Source organism: Camelus ferus, chromosome 3 (assembly GCF_009834535.1).
Source record: "Camelus ferus isolate YT-003-E chromosome 3, BCGSAC_Cfer_1.0, whole genome shotgun sequence".
NCBI classification, from domain to species: Eukaryota; Metazoa; Chordata; class Mammalia; order Artiodactyla; family Camelidae; genus Camelus; species Camelus ferus.
The window spans coordinates 60,707,622-60,725,258 of record NC_045698.1 but is presented as its reverse complement, the minus strand read 5'-3'; the positions used below and the strand labels follow the sequence as shown (position 1 = coordinate 60,725,258).

The following is a 17,637-nucleotide window of genomic DNA, read 5'->3' as shown; positions in this document are numbered from 1 at the left end:
AAATAAGTTCATTTGTCTTTTTTTTTAGATTCCACATATAAGTGATATCATATGGTATTTTTCTTTCTCTTTCTGGCTTACTTCACTTAGAATGACAATCTCCAAGTTCATCCATGTTGCTGCAAATAGCATTATTTTATTTTTTATGGCTGAGTAATACTCCATTGTATAAATGTACCACAGCTTCTTTATCCAGTCATCTGTCAATGGACATTTAGGTTGTTTCCATGTCTTGGCTATTGTAAATAGTGCTGCTGTGAACAATGGGGTACAGGTGTCTTTTTGAATTAAGGTTCCCTCTGGATACGTGTCCAGGAGTGGAATTGCTGGATCATATGGTAAGTCTATTTTCAGTTTTTGGAGGACTCTCCATACTGTTTTCCATAATGGCTGCACCAAACTACCTTCCCACCAACAGTGTAGGAGGGTTCCCTTTTCCCCACAGCCTCTCCAGCATTTATTGTTTGTGGACTTTTTAATGATGACCATTCTGCCTGGTGTGAGGTGATAACTCAATGTAGTTTCGATTTGCATTTCTCTGATAACTAGCGATATTGAGCATTTTTTCATGTGCCTATTGGCCATTCATATGTTTTCATTGGAGAATTCCTTGTTTAGGACTTCTTGGACCATAGAGGGAACTTAGAAATGGAAACGTACATGGTGGAGAGGTGAAATAATGCTGGGTTATTGACGTTGTGGGGCCATTATACCAACTCTGGACGTTTATGTAAGCCACTGAGAGTCTGATTTTTTTTTCCTATTACTTTAACTGAATCTAATCCTAACTAACAAAATAGACATTTCAAATTTAATATTCCAAAAATGGATTTTCAATTTTTTTCTTCTCAAACCTCAGTAATAGCATCTTACATCCTTCCAGTTGCACAGGCTGAAATGTTTTTGGAAAAGGGTCTTTAACTTTGGGTTCATGAAGGCTCAAGGGGTGAAGGAGTCTATATAAACTTAGAGGGGAAAAATTTATACCTATAACACCATGAACCTATAACTGAAATATAATATTTCTTTCATTTATGATCACAATCAGTAAACCACAATAGTGTTAGTAGTATCTGTAACTCCTGTCACCAATAAAAATCACAGGTATTTTTGTATCACATTAGTTGTTGCAGAAATTTCAAAATATCTTTAAAAATTATCATCACTTTGAGTTATAGGAGCAATTATGAAGAATTACATATATTTCTCACATATTTTCTAATATTTTGATAATAAGATTTCAATATAATTGGCTTCCTTTGTAATCTTATGTATTTCATTTCACACACTTAAAACATTGTTCTGAGAGGGCAGTTCATAAGCTTCACCAAGGGCTAAAAGAGTCCATGGCACAGGAGGGGAAAAAACTCTTTCCTTTCGGTCACGCTTGACCTCTCAGTTTATTTCATACCCATGTGGCAGAGGGTGCTCGTTACCACCTGTATCCATTCTTCTTATTTCCTTAATATCAGAATCCTAGGGTTTTTGGCAGGGAGCAATAATCTTTCCTGGAAGACTTCATTTCCCAGACACTTGTAATTAAGCACATAGTTTTGTGACTAAACTCTAGCCAAGGAGTTATAAGTCAAAATGTTTTGTAGGACTTCTGGAAAGGTTTAAAAGGTCCAACTTAACTGGCTAAAAGACACAGTGAGCAACTACACCATCATTTGATGGCCTACTTCGGGAATTATTTTACATTAAAAAAGAAACACTGGTAGATTTCTGTTCCTAATTGCTGAATACAATTTCTAAATTCCTGGTACATTCCACTTATAACAAATCCTATTGGTTCTGCCTTCAAATTCTTACTCAAATTCAGAGTTTGAGTACTTATCACTATCTCTACCACTGTTAACCTTGTCCCAGATCCCACCAAATCTTACCTGAATTATTGCAGTAACAAATTCTAACTGGTGTCCCTTCTCCTGCCTGGCTCCCCGCAGTGTTTTCTCAACAAGTGTCCAGAGTGATATTTTAAAATTCATAAGGTGGATCACATCCTCGGCCTCATACCTTCAACAGTTTTTTTTCTCATTCCAAAGGAAAGTTAAGCCCTAATGATGACCTACTTAAGTCCTGATGATGACCTATGTAGTTTTATAAGATGATACCTATCTACCGCATACCTCTCTGATCTCTTTCACCACTCTACCCCAGCTCACTCAATTCCTGTCCCATCTGCCCCTTTGGTGTTCTTTGAATATGACAAACATAATCAAGGTAGGTGTTCAGTAATATATTCATCGAATAAATGACTGGGGAAGAAACTTGAAGGCTATTGGTGGCCACTTTTTGCCTGAGGCTGGAATTATTCAATGTGAATAAACCTGATTATTCCAAATGATCGAATTCCTATGTATAATATTGATAAAATAATTATTTATGGTGCCAATAGGCTAGAAAAACAACAAGAAAAGGTTTCAGTGATAGTGAAAGGAAGAGCTGTTGCATAATCACTCTGACTTAGGCATCTTGCCACAAAACAAACTCTCTTGACTTCCCCATTTCTCTCACAGGTACTCAGAATCACTCAGTTACCCTGACTCTTTCCTATTAAAAGTGTCATCATCTTTATGATATCTCTCAGGCTTATCTCTTACTTTTCATCCCTCTGCCTTCCATGTACTTCAAGATTATATCCTTAACACACAGATCACTTCAGAAACCTCCTACTGTGCTTCCCATCATCTCTCTTCCTTGTCCTGAGCACTACGATAGAATACATTCCCTAAAACACTGGCTTTACTAGATCCTCTCCAGCTCAGTATCATTTAATATTTATATATTTATTTGCTGATGGTAAAAACTGATGTGGATGAAACCTGTAACTAGAGGTAAAGAAGCTGAGGAGTCTGTTTGTTCTTATTGCTGTACTGTAAGTTACCAGCAAAATAATAATAATGATATTTAATTATCTGTAACATAATTGTCCACATAGTTGGTATAGTTAGATACAATTACAAAGCTACTTGACAGTAAGACTTGAAAAAAAGCACTTTTTTAAAAAACTATGTTTTATGCCTATATATGCATCCTCTATAATTCATTTCAATTCTTACTTATTTAACACTTACAAGATACATAGTACTGAATGAAATATGGGAATAGACAAATAAATACACAAGCAGAAAATACTGGGACTGTGTTCTATATTATCAAGGTAGATAGAGATTCTGGTAAGGTATTGGGGAAAATGAGACAGAATGGGGAAAGAAAAAAAAAGTAATTGAATCATTGATCAAGGAATCAATGAGAAATACATTTATTTTTAGGTGATTTGTTTCCACAACTATTTAGGTTACTTCAAGCTTTTAAAAAAACACTGCCATTAAATAGGCAATAAAATGAACTAATTTTTAAATACTTTTATGTTTCTTCTGGCAAAAACTGCAAAAATTACAACCTTAAAATGTAAGCCTAGCAATCATCATGATATTTTTAATAGAAAAGTATGATGTTGAGAGAATTACATAGGAAATGCCAAGGAAGACTCAATTTGACCCTGAGGTTCTATTTCCTGTCTTTTTAGCAACACTTTAACCCTCAGAGTCAGGATGGAAAGCACTTGAGAATCAGCTGTGAGAATCACCATGGAGACCACACCACATTCTCAGGTCACATTAATGAGGTCTCTCCATTCTGACAAGGACGAGTTTCCCACATCTGGCAATGCTGCAACTAGCAGATAGGGAATTAATTGTGTGGTTGCAAGTCACAAATACACACTCAAATTAGCATCAAGGAAGAGGGGGTTTATCTCAGGGATAAAACTGGCCATTTCAAAAACACTTGAAGAATAAAATACAGTTGGGCCACCTGGAAAATGGAAAAAGATGGTTATAAACCCAACAATTTCCTCTCATCCCCCGCAGAGTATTGCGGCCTCTGCTGTTCTCTGTGCTTCTGGGTTTACTTCTGGCATCTCTGCCTCCACATACATTACCTTGCACTTGGCTTTGATTTGCTGTCCTTTGTCATGTCTTGCCCTGACCTTTCAGATCAAGTATTTAGCATCTTCTGACTCATTGGCTCAGTATCTGTATTCAAAAGTCCTGAGGAAAAGAATCAATTTGTTCAGTTTAGGTCAGGGGTCTCCAGGTAGAGCAACAGGCTGTGGTGGTTGTGGAGGTCTTAGTATGTGTCCTCACAGGGGCTGTGGTCATTTAAAATACACATCATCTATAGTTTTATGAAATCCTGAAGAGATAAAGAGGGCTGTGGTGATAATATATTCCCAGCTCCATTCTGGAATCTCACCATTAATTTATTCACACCTTTCCTTTCTCACTGATTTTAAAGGAATTAAGACAGTACAGAGAGAGAGCAGCCAAGATGGTGGAGTAGAAAGACCGTGACTTCACCTCCTCTCACGAGCACATCTAACTGGGTGGGGACAGCCCTACCCATCAGCAGACAGGCTGCCTAAAGACTTCCTGAGACCACAGCAGCTTCTAGACATACTCCTAGACCCTGCCCATGGGTCAAGATCCAGCTCTACTCATCAGTGGACAGGCACCGGCTCTTTCCTCTAGGAAGCCTGCATTAGCCTCTCGGCGAGCTTCATCCAACAGAGGCAAGAAAACTAAGATCCTGTAGCCTTCACATCCAGCCCACCCACAACAGGCCAGACTCTACCCTGGGGCCACCTGGGCACTGGCATTGTCCACTAATAGGCCACCACAAGCTTTCTGACACCCTGGACCCCGTAACCAACTGTGTCAGGAACTGGCCCACTCCCACTAACAATCTGAAATGAGCTCTGGGATCCCTGGGTTGTGCAGCCACAAGGATCAACTCTGCCTGTCAGTAGGCCAGCACTAATCCCAGGACCTGACTTCACCTGCCAGTGGGTGGGCAACAGCCCTGATGAGTCAGCATTAGCTCCAGGGCCTCCTAGGATTCTGCAGCCAGCTGCCTCAAGACCAGGTCCTGCTAACCAGCAGCTAGCAATGCCTGCACAAGGCAGGGCCTGGCAACCAACTGGAATAGAGGCCAACCAAGCCTACCAGATTGTCCACATAGTCAGCCCACCACAACAGAGGAACCCATGCAGCCCTCTAAGGGGGAACACCTGAAGCATATAGCTTGGGTGATGAGAGGGGAGTACATGGCTGGGATGCATAGGACATCTCCTACAGAAGGCCACTTCTCCAAAGTCAAGAACATAACTAACCTACTATATACATAAAAATACAAATAGCAACTTAGACAAAACGAGGCAGCAGAGGAACATGTCCTAGATGAAGGAACAAGACAAAACCCCAGAGTAGAACTAAGTAAAGTGAAGATAGGCAATCTACCTGAGAGAGAGTTTAGAGTAATGATCATAAAGATGATCATAGAACTTGGGAGAAGAATAGATGCAGAGAGAGAGAAATTAGAAACTGTTAACAAAAGAGTTAGAAAATATAAAGAATGACCAGAGTTGGAAAATACAAAAACTGAAATGAAAAATATACTTGCAAAATACTATATGATATCATTTACATGTGGAATCTAAAAAATACAACAAACTAGTGAACATAACAAAAGAGAAACGGACTCACAGATATAGAGAACAAAGTAGTGGTTAGCAGTAAGGGGGTTGGTAGGCGAGTGGGAGGTACAAACTACTGGGTGTAAGATAGGCTCAAGGATATATTGTACAACACGGGAATATAGCTAATACTTTGTAATAACTGTAAATGGAAAGTAGCCTTTTTAAAAATTAAAAAATTAAAAAAAGATAATACACACACAGAGTGTCTAAGTTATAAAACAGCTGAAAAAATTAAGGTTGTTAAATTGATCCTTCTGCTTACCTTGTCATTTGAATGACAACTCAATAAGGAAATATTTACTGATTTTCTTCAGTGATCTCAGCTCTGGACAGCATTGGGGTTGCAGGGGTGAGGAGGACAATAAGTGATAAGTGCTCTGTGATGTTCTAGTTTTTCTAAGTTATGAGAAGTCCAAACCCCCAAAGGACCCTCCATTGCTGGTAATTTTCAACTGGCTCATAGGTATATAGTTTACACATTTTACACACACTTATTGTTGACCTGCTCATCCCCACGCTCAGTTCTTGCCGTTACTTCTGCAGTCACACTCTTACTTCTCAGAACTTGCCTCTTCAACAGTCCTCAAATGAGAGAAGGATTCTAGAAAGTTCTCTTAGGCTAATTTTGGGGAATAAGGGAAGACACATTATGTTTAATTTTTTGTTGTTGTTAAATGGCCAGCATCTTAAAAAAAATAATGGGGACAATATGGCTTTCTTGTTTCTCTTGAAAAATTTGAAACTCTGGCATTTTGGGATCTGTGTTTCCATATAGTATGACCTGAATAGTAATCTCCCTCTTTAGATGGGGAACAAGCTTCCCAATTTGTTATAGTGCCCCTGCTGCGTGCTGTATTACATCCAGCCGGCTCTACTCATTTTACTTCTCTACTTTGCCCTTGTAGCATTTGTGTTTGCAAATCTTGATCTTTCTTAGTTCACAAGATGTACTGTATTCTTTTATTTTTTTCCAAATCTAATCTCTGGACAAACTGGGACACATCTTCAGATCTGAGAATGTTCTGTTGACATTATACTCAAAATAACGAGCCAAGTCAGAGACAAATAATTTCTATTCTCTTTTGGGGACAATTTTTTGCTTACCTCCTCTGACATCTACTTCTAGAGGTAAGGAAACCCACTGTCTGCTTAATTTATTCCAAAAGTTAATGACAGTGTCCCTGGTTTAATCACTGGTCCTGGTCACCATCTGTGCAGGAAATCCAGTGCAAAAAATGCCTCCTTGTGGTTTGCCCTAAAATTGCAGCACAAGGAATAAGGCTCTTTCTGCAACCACATTGCTCATCCCAAATGACATAATTAGTAAAAAAAAAAAAAAATAGCAATGTTAGAAAAAATTGTTACTACTTGGATGTGGGCCGAAGAGATTACTGAGTTTAACAGGCATTCTGGGGATTATCTGATTATGTAAGCTTGTACAACTTTGATCGACTTTCTACTGAGGACGCTATTTTCATCTCAATATCATAGAAATTAACCTGTACAAAACTAATAGTAAAGCAAATCATTCTTGCACATAGCAATGAAAATTAATTAATTTTGTCTCATAGATATAAAATTAATTTCTGCTTTACATGAAAGATTACTACAAACGTTAAATTTTATTGTCCTATGGGTTATTAACCAGTTTTGCATCTATTAGCAGATTCTTTTCAACATTTCTGATTGTATATGTATGTATGCATGTTTTTGAAATTTTCTTTTAAATTGATTCTTTCATCATTAATGACCTGAATAAAATCTTTCACATGTGTCATTTTATAGATACATGAGAGTAAAAATATTTTTTCTTTTTGAACATAATACTTTAGCAATTAAATATCTGATGTTTTGATTATTGTATTTTAATGGCTCTAATTGAAAAAGAAACTCAGACAGGTTACTAAATATGTAAACCTAAATTACACAAAAGTTAGTTGTAGTGATCTTCAGGTAGAAAGAACATTTTGGGTACAGTGACTACAGTTTTTGCATGCAGGATGTAGTCTTTTTGTGGTAAAGGAATCTCCTCCATAAAGATGATTTGCTCCCAAACCCTTCCTTCCACTCTTTGCTGTGTTTTTTTAATCCATAAAGGGGGAAAAGAAATTTTAGAAATCATGTAATTAACAAGTTTATACTGTATAGCACAGGGAACTATATTCAATATCTTGTAGTAAATTATAATGAAAAAGAAAATGAAAACAAATACATGCATGTGTATGTATGACTGAACTATTATGCTGTACACCAGAAACTGACACAATGTTGTAAACTAACTATACTTCAATTAAAAAAAAAGAAATCATATAATTAGGTAAGAAAAGAAAAAAATGTGTGGTAAGAAATGAAGACAAGAGTCAAGAACATTATTTCAGCTATGTCTTTCAGTACTGAGTGTCCTTACAGGCCTAAAATCTTGGAGGTTTGTGTGCTCCAAAGTGAAGCCAAACTCCAAAGTGAGTTTTCATTTCAGTGACTCAGTGACATCTCTGGTTATTAAGGAAGGACATTAATTTACTATCCCAATACAATAGAGGACTCTTTAACTGGACTGGAGTTTTCACCTCTGGAGTTTTCTTCCTTCAGAACTGAGGAATAGCAATTTGGTAGTTGAGGTTGGAGCTTTAAAAAATATGATAATTGAGTGTTTTCTTAAAAAGCCATTTGTCTAGTGGATTCACAAAGAAACAAAGATATTGCCATCTAGTGGTTTAATTGAAGAAATTCAGTAAAACAATTTTTCTCATGAAGTTTCACATTAATAGTTTCTTTATATGACCCTAAGTTAAAAAAAAAATCAACTTGTTTTTAGAAAGTAATTTTTAATATATTTTTTAAAATTAATGTTTCGGATTTTGTCACTCTTTCTTTTCTGGTTATATTCCTTAACTTTAAACTCTGTAGAATATGAATTAGATCAGGCAAGACGTTTTCATAATTTGAAGAAAATATTAACAAAAGACTAATATTCCACTAAATAAATTGTCAGATGTTAAACAAACCACAAACCAAATGTTAAATCAAATCATAAAATCAAATTAATGATCAAATTAATACTTCATGTCATATTTTAAAAAGGAACTATTTAAAATAAATAGGTAGACATTACATAAAATTATAATAGCAGTACTCTCTAAAGTATGGTCTAAAGCTAGGCTCCTATACCAGCATCCTTTGCTTTTATTAAATAGCTCCATTACAGCAAATTGGCTATAAAAGAATATTTTACTAAATAATATATTATTTTATCATTGGTTTTAATTATAAAATAAAAATGTATTTCTACAAAAATCTCCAGCCCCCAATCTTTGACATTTAAATATAAAAATAATATTTGAAAGTCCAGCAAAATATTATTTCGAGGTAAACAGAAAATTCACAGATACTATCATTTATTTTCTGCGTTGGTATAAATTTTTATAGTCCTGTGTAAAAGACAATTACTGTGTGGTTCTATAGGACTATTTCTTTTCTAATAATAGCACAGAGAGAGAGACCACAGCTCCTGTAGATATTCTGACTCCTTCTGGCTGTTATAGGAATTTTCTCCGGTTCCCTTTAGATTTTCAGATAATCATGTACCCAGGGAGCTTCAAAAGGAAAATTTTACATAAAAATTTCTGAGTATTCTGATTCCACTTTTAAAACAAATTTTACACTCTGGGGACCATGATGCTAAACAGTGAACCTTAGCAGAGTCTTCTCATTCTTGGTCAGGAAAGTGCCATGATAGAATCCATCCAGCCTGGGACAAACAAGAGAAAAGATGTCTTTTCATGGCATCTTCTAAGGTAGATATCAAAAATCTAGGATGGGAGACAGAAAATAGACAGAGAGACAGGGATGAAACCTACACTGAAAATCGTACAGGGGCACAGACTGCCTTGACCCCTGGGTAGTGTTTAGAAGGAAGTAGTATTACTATGTAAACTTATTCTCATCTTGCAGCACCACCCTCCAGTTGTCAGAGTTCAGGTAACTACAGATCCTGTTGTGGCTGTTATAGAAAATAAGCACAGACTCAAGGTTTGGAGTAAGACTTATTTTGGCATCTAGTAAGAAAGCTGAATGCAGGAAGGAAGCCATGTGGGCACACACAAGCCAAAGTTGGATGACCACATTCCCAATTCTTGACCACATTCCCAATTTTGCTATAATGGAGCTATTTAATAAAACCAAAGTATCTTGGTAGATTAAGTATGTAATCTACCTTTATATATACCAAGAGCGAAGGAAAAAAAATAGACAATGTATTTTCTTTAGGTATATTAAGCTACCAGGTGAATCAACCAGCGCAAAATATTATAGCCCTGCTAAACTTCAAGAGCTATTCGCAAAGTATTCGATAATCTCTGTTGAAACAGGTCACAGTATTTGTCTAAAAGAAATAAAACATAAGTGTCTGTCAGTTTGTAGAAATGTCAGCTTTTTCTCTGACTATATAATAAACACATCTATTTATTATAGAGGATAATTCCTTTTTCAAGATGTTATTAAAAATATAGAGTCTGACCCCACCTCTCTCATATACTACTGAGTTAGAATCATGAGATTGGGGCTCATCCACCTCTATTTCTAACAAGCTCTCCAGGTCTCTATGATATATCTTAGTTTGAGATCTATTCTTCTAGATGCCATTAACAAGACCAGTAAGAATACTTTTCATGGAAAAGGTATAAAGGCAATCAAGGGTGAAAAAGTGGAACAACATGTCAAACTGAACAGCCACTTGCTGGAGAACTGGCAGAGTGCTATTAAGATTCCCAATTTACAACCTCATTGATACAGGGAATAATTTTTTAATGAGTCTTATTACCATATGTGGTAACGTGATAAGATCTCCGTAAAAGAGTGAAAATACTCAGAATGTAAAGTCATATTATTAATCCAAGAGTTACTTATTGTATACCAACTACATGCTAGGTGCTATGTTAGGCACTACAATTACAGAGAAAAAGCCTTTCCCCTTAGGAAGCTCTCAGTATAATAAACTGATTCTTAAAATGATTCTTCAGTGGGAATAAAAATCCCCGTGGATACTTGTTAAGAATGCAGATGCTCAGTATCTGATTATGAAGGACACTTGGTCTAATTAGTAAGAGAGAAAATAAACAGACATTTATAACGCAAGTGGTAAGTTTTGAGAGATATACAGAAATGTCTTTATTTGATCACTGATCTGGACCAAGAGGGAAGGGTAGATATCAGGGGTAGTTTTTCATACAAGGGGATATCAACTTGATATCAACTCTGAATAAAAGCTAGTAGTTTTCTAGAGGAATAAAGGTGGAGAAGAACATGAAAATGGCATTGAATTATAAGAATGTGTAGCATAGATGAGGAACCAAGGAAGGTTTCTTATATCCGAATTTAGGGGTTAAGAGTGAAGCACAGTGAGGGAAATGAGATTGGGGAAGCAGAACTAGATCATGAAGAGTCTTGTATCCTAAGCTAGAGTTTTATTTTCACCCCCAAATAAGTAATGAATCATTGAAGTATTTGAAGTAGAGGATAACTCCCCCTGAGTTGGGTTTTAGAAAAAGCATTCTGATAGCACTAAATGAGTAGGTTGAGTGGCGGTCAGGGTAGGGTAAGAAAGTAAGATTGGCAGGAAGGCCAATTAGAAGATTATATGATAATTCAAGAAAGAAATGTGAAATATCTGCTTTAGGAATGTTGCCGGGAGAGAGGAGAGAGAAGGGAGAACTGTTAAAGTGATTAACTTGATGGGATATGGAAAAAGTGATTACATTGACGGAACGAGAAAAAGAAGGTACTGTAAAGGATGACTTCCAGGTTTTAGCTGGAGTTCATTCATCTCATCTCCTTTTTAATTGGGAAGACATTTGTTAGTGCTTGCTATGTTCCAAATACCACCATGACAAATACATTGTCTCATAATAGAAGATGCTTTCAACACCCTGCCCATATCCTTTCACCCCCCCCCCCCCCCCCCCCCGCCGAGTTAGCCTGTAGCCTTGGTGTTCAATTCCTAGAAAAACCCAAAGCTTCAAGCCTTGGATATTTCTCTTTGAGGGCTCTCCCTGATCCTGAAGTGTGCCTGACCTGGGCTCAGGGTAAGCCAGAAGTGTTCAGTGAATGCCCAGGAACAACCCTCAACCAATGTGAAACAGGCTGTGGATAACTACCCTTCCTAGCTTCCTAGCCCCTCAGTGGAGGATCTCCAGTAGCCTTCCCTTCCCTGTCTCACTTTATGACACTCTCATCATGTTTTCTGGGATCACCTCCCCAGTAAACTACTTCAACCCAAATACTTGTCGTAGAGCTTGCTCTGGTGGAAATCAGAACTACTACTTTCAGACTCTGATCCTTATTATTATAAAGGCTGAACCTGAGACTTACATGCCAGCATATGTTTCCTCTCTTCATGTCTACTTCAGAGGGTTGAAAATTCATCATGTAGCTTCTTACCCTTACTGAGAACAGTAGTCACGCAAAACTTAAAAGCTGAGTAGATCATCTCTGAATGAGGACAAATGTGATAATGTAATGGCAGAAAGTGGTATAATACATCAACTATTAATTCTTTGCTCAGGTTACCCTCGTACTTTCATGGTTTAGTTCCTGGTTAAGAATTTGAAGTGGAAGTGAGTGATGAAAGGAAAAGGGTAACTGCTACTTGCGGTTATCAAAAATAATATATCCAGAACTCAGCAGCAGCTCATATTTTCCTCTCCTTGCCTGTAATGTAAATAACCTACATTGAAGGGAAATATGGAGGAAGAATATCAGAAATCAGAAGATCCAATTTCAATTCTTTCACCAATTAGCTGTGTGACATTAAGCAAATCACCTAGCTTCTCAAAATCTTGGTTGTCATCTGTGAAAAGAGGAGTTTCAAGTATAGATGACCTGTAAGTTCCTTTCTAGTTTTAACATTTCTGTGATTGCATCAAATTCTGATGGAATACTAGAGTTACTTGAATGAAGGAGCCTCAGCTTCAAATACGCTAGTCTACTTTCCGACTACCTGCACATTTTTTGCACTTTACTGAATTAATGCTTTTTTCCTTTCATTTTCCTTTCATCTGGAATGCTTTTGCTTCTCTTAACAAAATTTCAACCCAACTTTTAAAGTTCTTTGCCTTAATGATTGCAGAAATAATTGTACCCTCCTCTGAATCCTCAAACATTTATTATCATACCACTCATCTGTATGGTACATAGCATTTAGAGCCCAAGAAAACCCTGCAGGAGACATTACAATAGGCATAGGCTATGGGATTAACTGCTAAAGAAGTGGTTTGGACTGTGGTTCTCAACATGTGGTGGATAAATCACACTGAGTTTCTATGACTATTCCTTTCTCTTTCATTGGTCAGACCCACACTATTGTGTCTTAACACTCCAGGTTGAATATAATTAGTATATAAATGAACTCAAATACTTATATAGGCCATAATATGCACAAAGTAAAGCAGTTCATTTGCAGTAAAATGAGTGAAGGGGACTCTAGCAACGAGAGCTCAAGTTCCACAGAAAAGGAGCAGCAGTGCCCTGGCTGTGAGGGGTGCACCATCGATGACGCTATGACTATTTTAAATTAGTTCAGTCTGGATTTCAACAAGAACATTCCAGTAAATGTGCTCTTGCTGAAATTACCAATTTTGCCAAGTCCAACTGAGTTGACCACTTCCTCCTACTTGGTTTCCAGCACATTTTCTCCTGGTTTTCTTTCTTTCTTACATTGATCATTCCATTTCAATTGGCCAGGATTTCGTCTTGAACTTTACTTTCTTCTTAAAAAAAAAAACACACTACTTTTTCTAGTTGATTTTATCTAGTTATATGATTTTAACTACATTCAAATACTGATGACTCTTAAATTTATTCCTAGACTTCACTTTTTCCTGAAGCTTCACACGTCCACACAAACATGTTTATACAACACACATACATTTAAGAATAAATTTTATTGATATAAAGAATATGTTGCATAAACTTGTAAATATTAATAGACAATATTCTTTATTATAAATTTCATATAGTACATCAGTTCTTGCAGAATTCTCTTTGATTTTTGCCAAACCCTTGTGTCTGTATTCAATCTATAGTTGCAACCGATAAACAAATGTAGTTCCAGTATGAATGTCACTAATTCTTTTTATTACGTCAATAAGTAAGATGACACTAGCCAGCTCCAGTACTCCACTGATACTAGAATCCTCTCTGTTCCTGGATTCTGCCAAGTTTATTCCTACCGCAATAGTTTTTCATTTATTCTTCCTCTGCTTTTCAGTTCTTCCCTAGACTGGCTTCTGATCCCATCTCAAGTGTCCTAGAGAGGACTTCCCTGATCGCCCTAGACATGCAGCTTTACATACTTCATCTACTCTTTATCCCATTGTTCTCCTTTATTTTCTTCATAGAGATTTAGCGATTATCAGTTCTAAAAATGCAAGCTATGTATCTATATAGGTATTTACTTATTTGAATGGACAATTCATGCTCTCAGCAAAAAAATTTCAACAGTGCAAAAATATATCCAAGAAACTTCCACTTGCAGGAAGATGGAGTAGCTGTACTTTTCCAATTACAGTTGAAAACTCTGAACATAACATATAAAACAAACATATGAAGATTCTGATAGGTAAAGAGAAAACAGAACAGCTAAGGACTTCAGGATCCAAAGAACAAACAACATAGTGGTAAGTTCCCTGGGTTTCTTTTTGATGCACATAATCCAGAATGAGTGCTGGAGAAACCAGCAACCTGGAAATGCCAATGGGCACTGACAAAGGCCCAGCAAAAGCTCCTCCCTTGAGCCAAAGGACCGGAAAAGGGCAGCCTAGTAAGACATAAAACTTTTCAAAAAACCACAAATTTATCACAGAAGAAACTATGGCTTTACCCCAACACATACCAGCAAAGGTCAAGTGGGGAGCCTTGACTCTACTCAATTATATCTTTATTCTCCTATAGATGAAATTTGTTCAGATACCTAAGTTGCCCCTGCTTCCTGGGACCCCCTCAAATTACCCAGTCAAAGCCAAGTCCTTTCATACACTATTTTTCTGAGACATCTCACACATTTCCCTCATAGTGTTCACAGCAAAAAGAAAAAAAAATAGACTCGTTCAACTACAGGTATTTCTGGTAGTCTTTGGCTGAAGAGCACTGACATTGTGAAGTGGTCTTAATCTCTTTATTATTATCATTATTATTAACTCCATTGATGGTACGTTACATACACTGGTCTGTAATTTCTTTTATTTCACTTAAGGATATATTTCAAACATATTACATATTAGTGTGTACAGATCTGCCTTTTTCTTTTTAACAGGTGCATCATAATTCTGTGCTATGGATATAAACTAATATATTTAACCTGCCTTCTGTTCATGGACATTTCGTGTTTTTCTAATCTTTTTTTAAGTTGCATTGAATAGTTTTGCACATATTTTATGCACAAGTACAAGTATATCTGCAGGATAATTTCTAGGAAGTATAAATGCTGGTTCAAAGGGTATGTGCATGTAAAATTTTGATACATATGATCACCAAGGCTCTCAAAAGAGCTTTCCTAAGGAAGGCTTTTCCTGCTAATTCTCCATAGTAAGTTTGTAATTCCAGACTTAGACGTTTGCAAATCTAGTAAGTTAAGATTTATATCTCATTTTAATTTATTTGAACATTTATGTTATTTTTAGAGAAGCTGAGCAAGTCATATGTTTAAAAACTATTTGTAAGCCTTTTTATGTGAGCTGTCTTCCCATATATTTTAGGTTCTAATACAAAAACATATTAGATGTTATACATAAAAATATTTAATAACTTATATAAAATGTAAATTTTGATATTCTTATTTCACATGGCCTTTTATATTCTATTGAATTTTACTTGCAGAGTTTATTACATAATTTGGAAATACGAATATATTTCATCACCCTATCCTATGCAAGCTATTATTGTGATTGTTAGCTTCTCTGATACATTCACAAAGTTTATGTTTACTTTGATATTCAGATATTGACTAGTTTAAGCTCTAAACATAATTATTTCAGTGTTTCCTTTCTCTTCTAGTTACCAGTTACCACATTTTATTCTTCGGTCAAAATACTATTTTCTTTTTATCACTTTTACATAACCTAGTCCTCCCTCTCCTTCTCTTTTCCCTTTCTCTCTCTTTCTTCATATCTTAGCTGTTGCCACAGTAATCATTTTACATAATTAGATGCCCCAAATTTGAGAGGAAAGAGAAGAATTTTTCAAGAACATTACAATTCATTAAACTAAAGGAACGGTGATTTCCCTCCTGCTCTTGATGTTGTCTGCTTACAGTATGTAGGCGGTAGCTAAAAATAACCCTATTACTCTTCTCCTCTATCTTGTATGCAGTAGCAGTTTAGTGCCTCATTACTAATGAGAATTCATCCAAAAAAAGTAAAATCCTTTGTTTCTGACTGTTGTGATAAGAACACCATTTGAGTTCAAAGACATCCTAGGAATCTACAAACATGAATATCTAAGTGCAACTTATTTGGATTTAAAGAAATGTAAAACCAGACAAAGAAGCCATGACATTTATTTTTCATCAGCCAAAGCTCCCAAAAGCTGGCTACCAGATCGCTGCTGGCTACTAAATATTCTGATTTGAAGAGTAGATCTGAGATTAATAAATCATTTTCAGTTTTATGCAATGCTTCATAGGGAAGCTTTTAATCCATCAAAATAACTCAAAAGGCTAGATGGCTTACTTTTTAAGTGAAAAACAGCCTCTTAATAAGGATTTATATGTTCTACTTTATTCTTATTATATCTTTCAGCATATTTTGGTCTTAAGTTTTTTACTCTTTCTAGTCAATAGTATTACAGTTTTCCTGTATTCACAGTTGGAAGCAGGATGTCTGGATAATCCTAGAGCTATATTACCCTTAGCTCTGGGCACAAGAAGTCCCTGCTTAGGGTCCCATGCTTTGGAACCTACTCTGGTCCTTCTTCAGCAGTATTCCATATAAGGTGAGGTGTCTCAGGGGCCTAAGAAGATATACCCACCTAAGGAGTAGTAGAATATGCTACTTTAAAATGCGCCTCTGACCAAGAAAGTACTTTGAGCTGAAGACAATTAAGAAGCAGCAAATGCAGGAAAACTCTGTCTATACTTCCCCTAAAAAGAATAAAAATTCTGCCTTTACTAGAGACAGACTCTTATTAGCCCAGAGATGGCACCAGAGGAATCTGCAAACAAACCTTATTCCATTAGTTTTCCTCCCATATATTCACCTTTCCAGTTTGCTGTTCTTGAAAGTCTAAAATAGTTTGCCTTTATCCTGTCATTTCTCTACAGATTTATTGTTCTTTGTCGAAGATGCTATATAAGCTGAAGTTATAAGTCACTTTTTAGAACTGCTCAATTTTTCCCTGGGTATCTCCCATGTACACATGGGGTACCTGTAAATAAACTTCTGTTTGATCTTGTTAATCTGTACTTTATTACAGGGATCTCAGATAAGAACTCAGAAGGGTAAAGGGAAAATTATTTTCCTTTCCTACACACCCAAAAGCCACATAACCACTTTGGGACCAAGTTCCAGATACTTAGGACCCCAGAATTCCCTTTCCAAATGGCTCTGAGCCTGTCTCTAGGGCTTTTGCATGGCAAGGACCATACCATTGGGTTGTAAGCTCATGCTTGGCCAAGTGGCTCCTACTTGCCAAGGGTGAGAATGGAGCTTGGACTTGCAGGTTCCACACATGTACCCTAGAGGCCCCTCATAATGTAGGGCAGAGTTGGAAGAAGAAAGAAGAGGCTAAGTTGGTCTGGATCTTCCCACATTACCAGGGTTCAGTATGGAAAACCAAGGAATCAGAATTCTAATTTTGAACCTAGACTTCAGGTCATTATGAAGCTGTATTTGCCAAAGTAGGAAGATAGAACATATTTTATTTAATAGCTTGCCAGCTTGATTTGTAACCTTAAAATATTTGTACAAAAGGTATTTGTAGTCTGATTTGCACTAGCCCTCACAGATGTTAAGGAAGTGCCTGGGGACTAGGTTCCTTACTCTCTGCTGGGTCTTTTATCCTGACTCCAGATTATTCAGTGTGTTTTTCAAATTATTCATGGAGAA

The 17,637-nt window shown here is 36.6% G+C and overlaps 1 protein-coding gene across 1 annotated transcript in view; it reads right to left on the bottom strand.

The window, feature by feature from the left end:
• The window catches only part of POLR3G (RNA polymerase III subunit G), a 78,527-nt gene that overhangs the window by 52,548 nt on the left and 8,342 nt on the right, over positions 1-17,637 (bottom strand). The gene's annotated exons all lie outside the window — the stretch shown is intronic.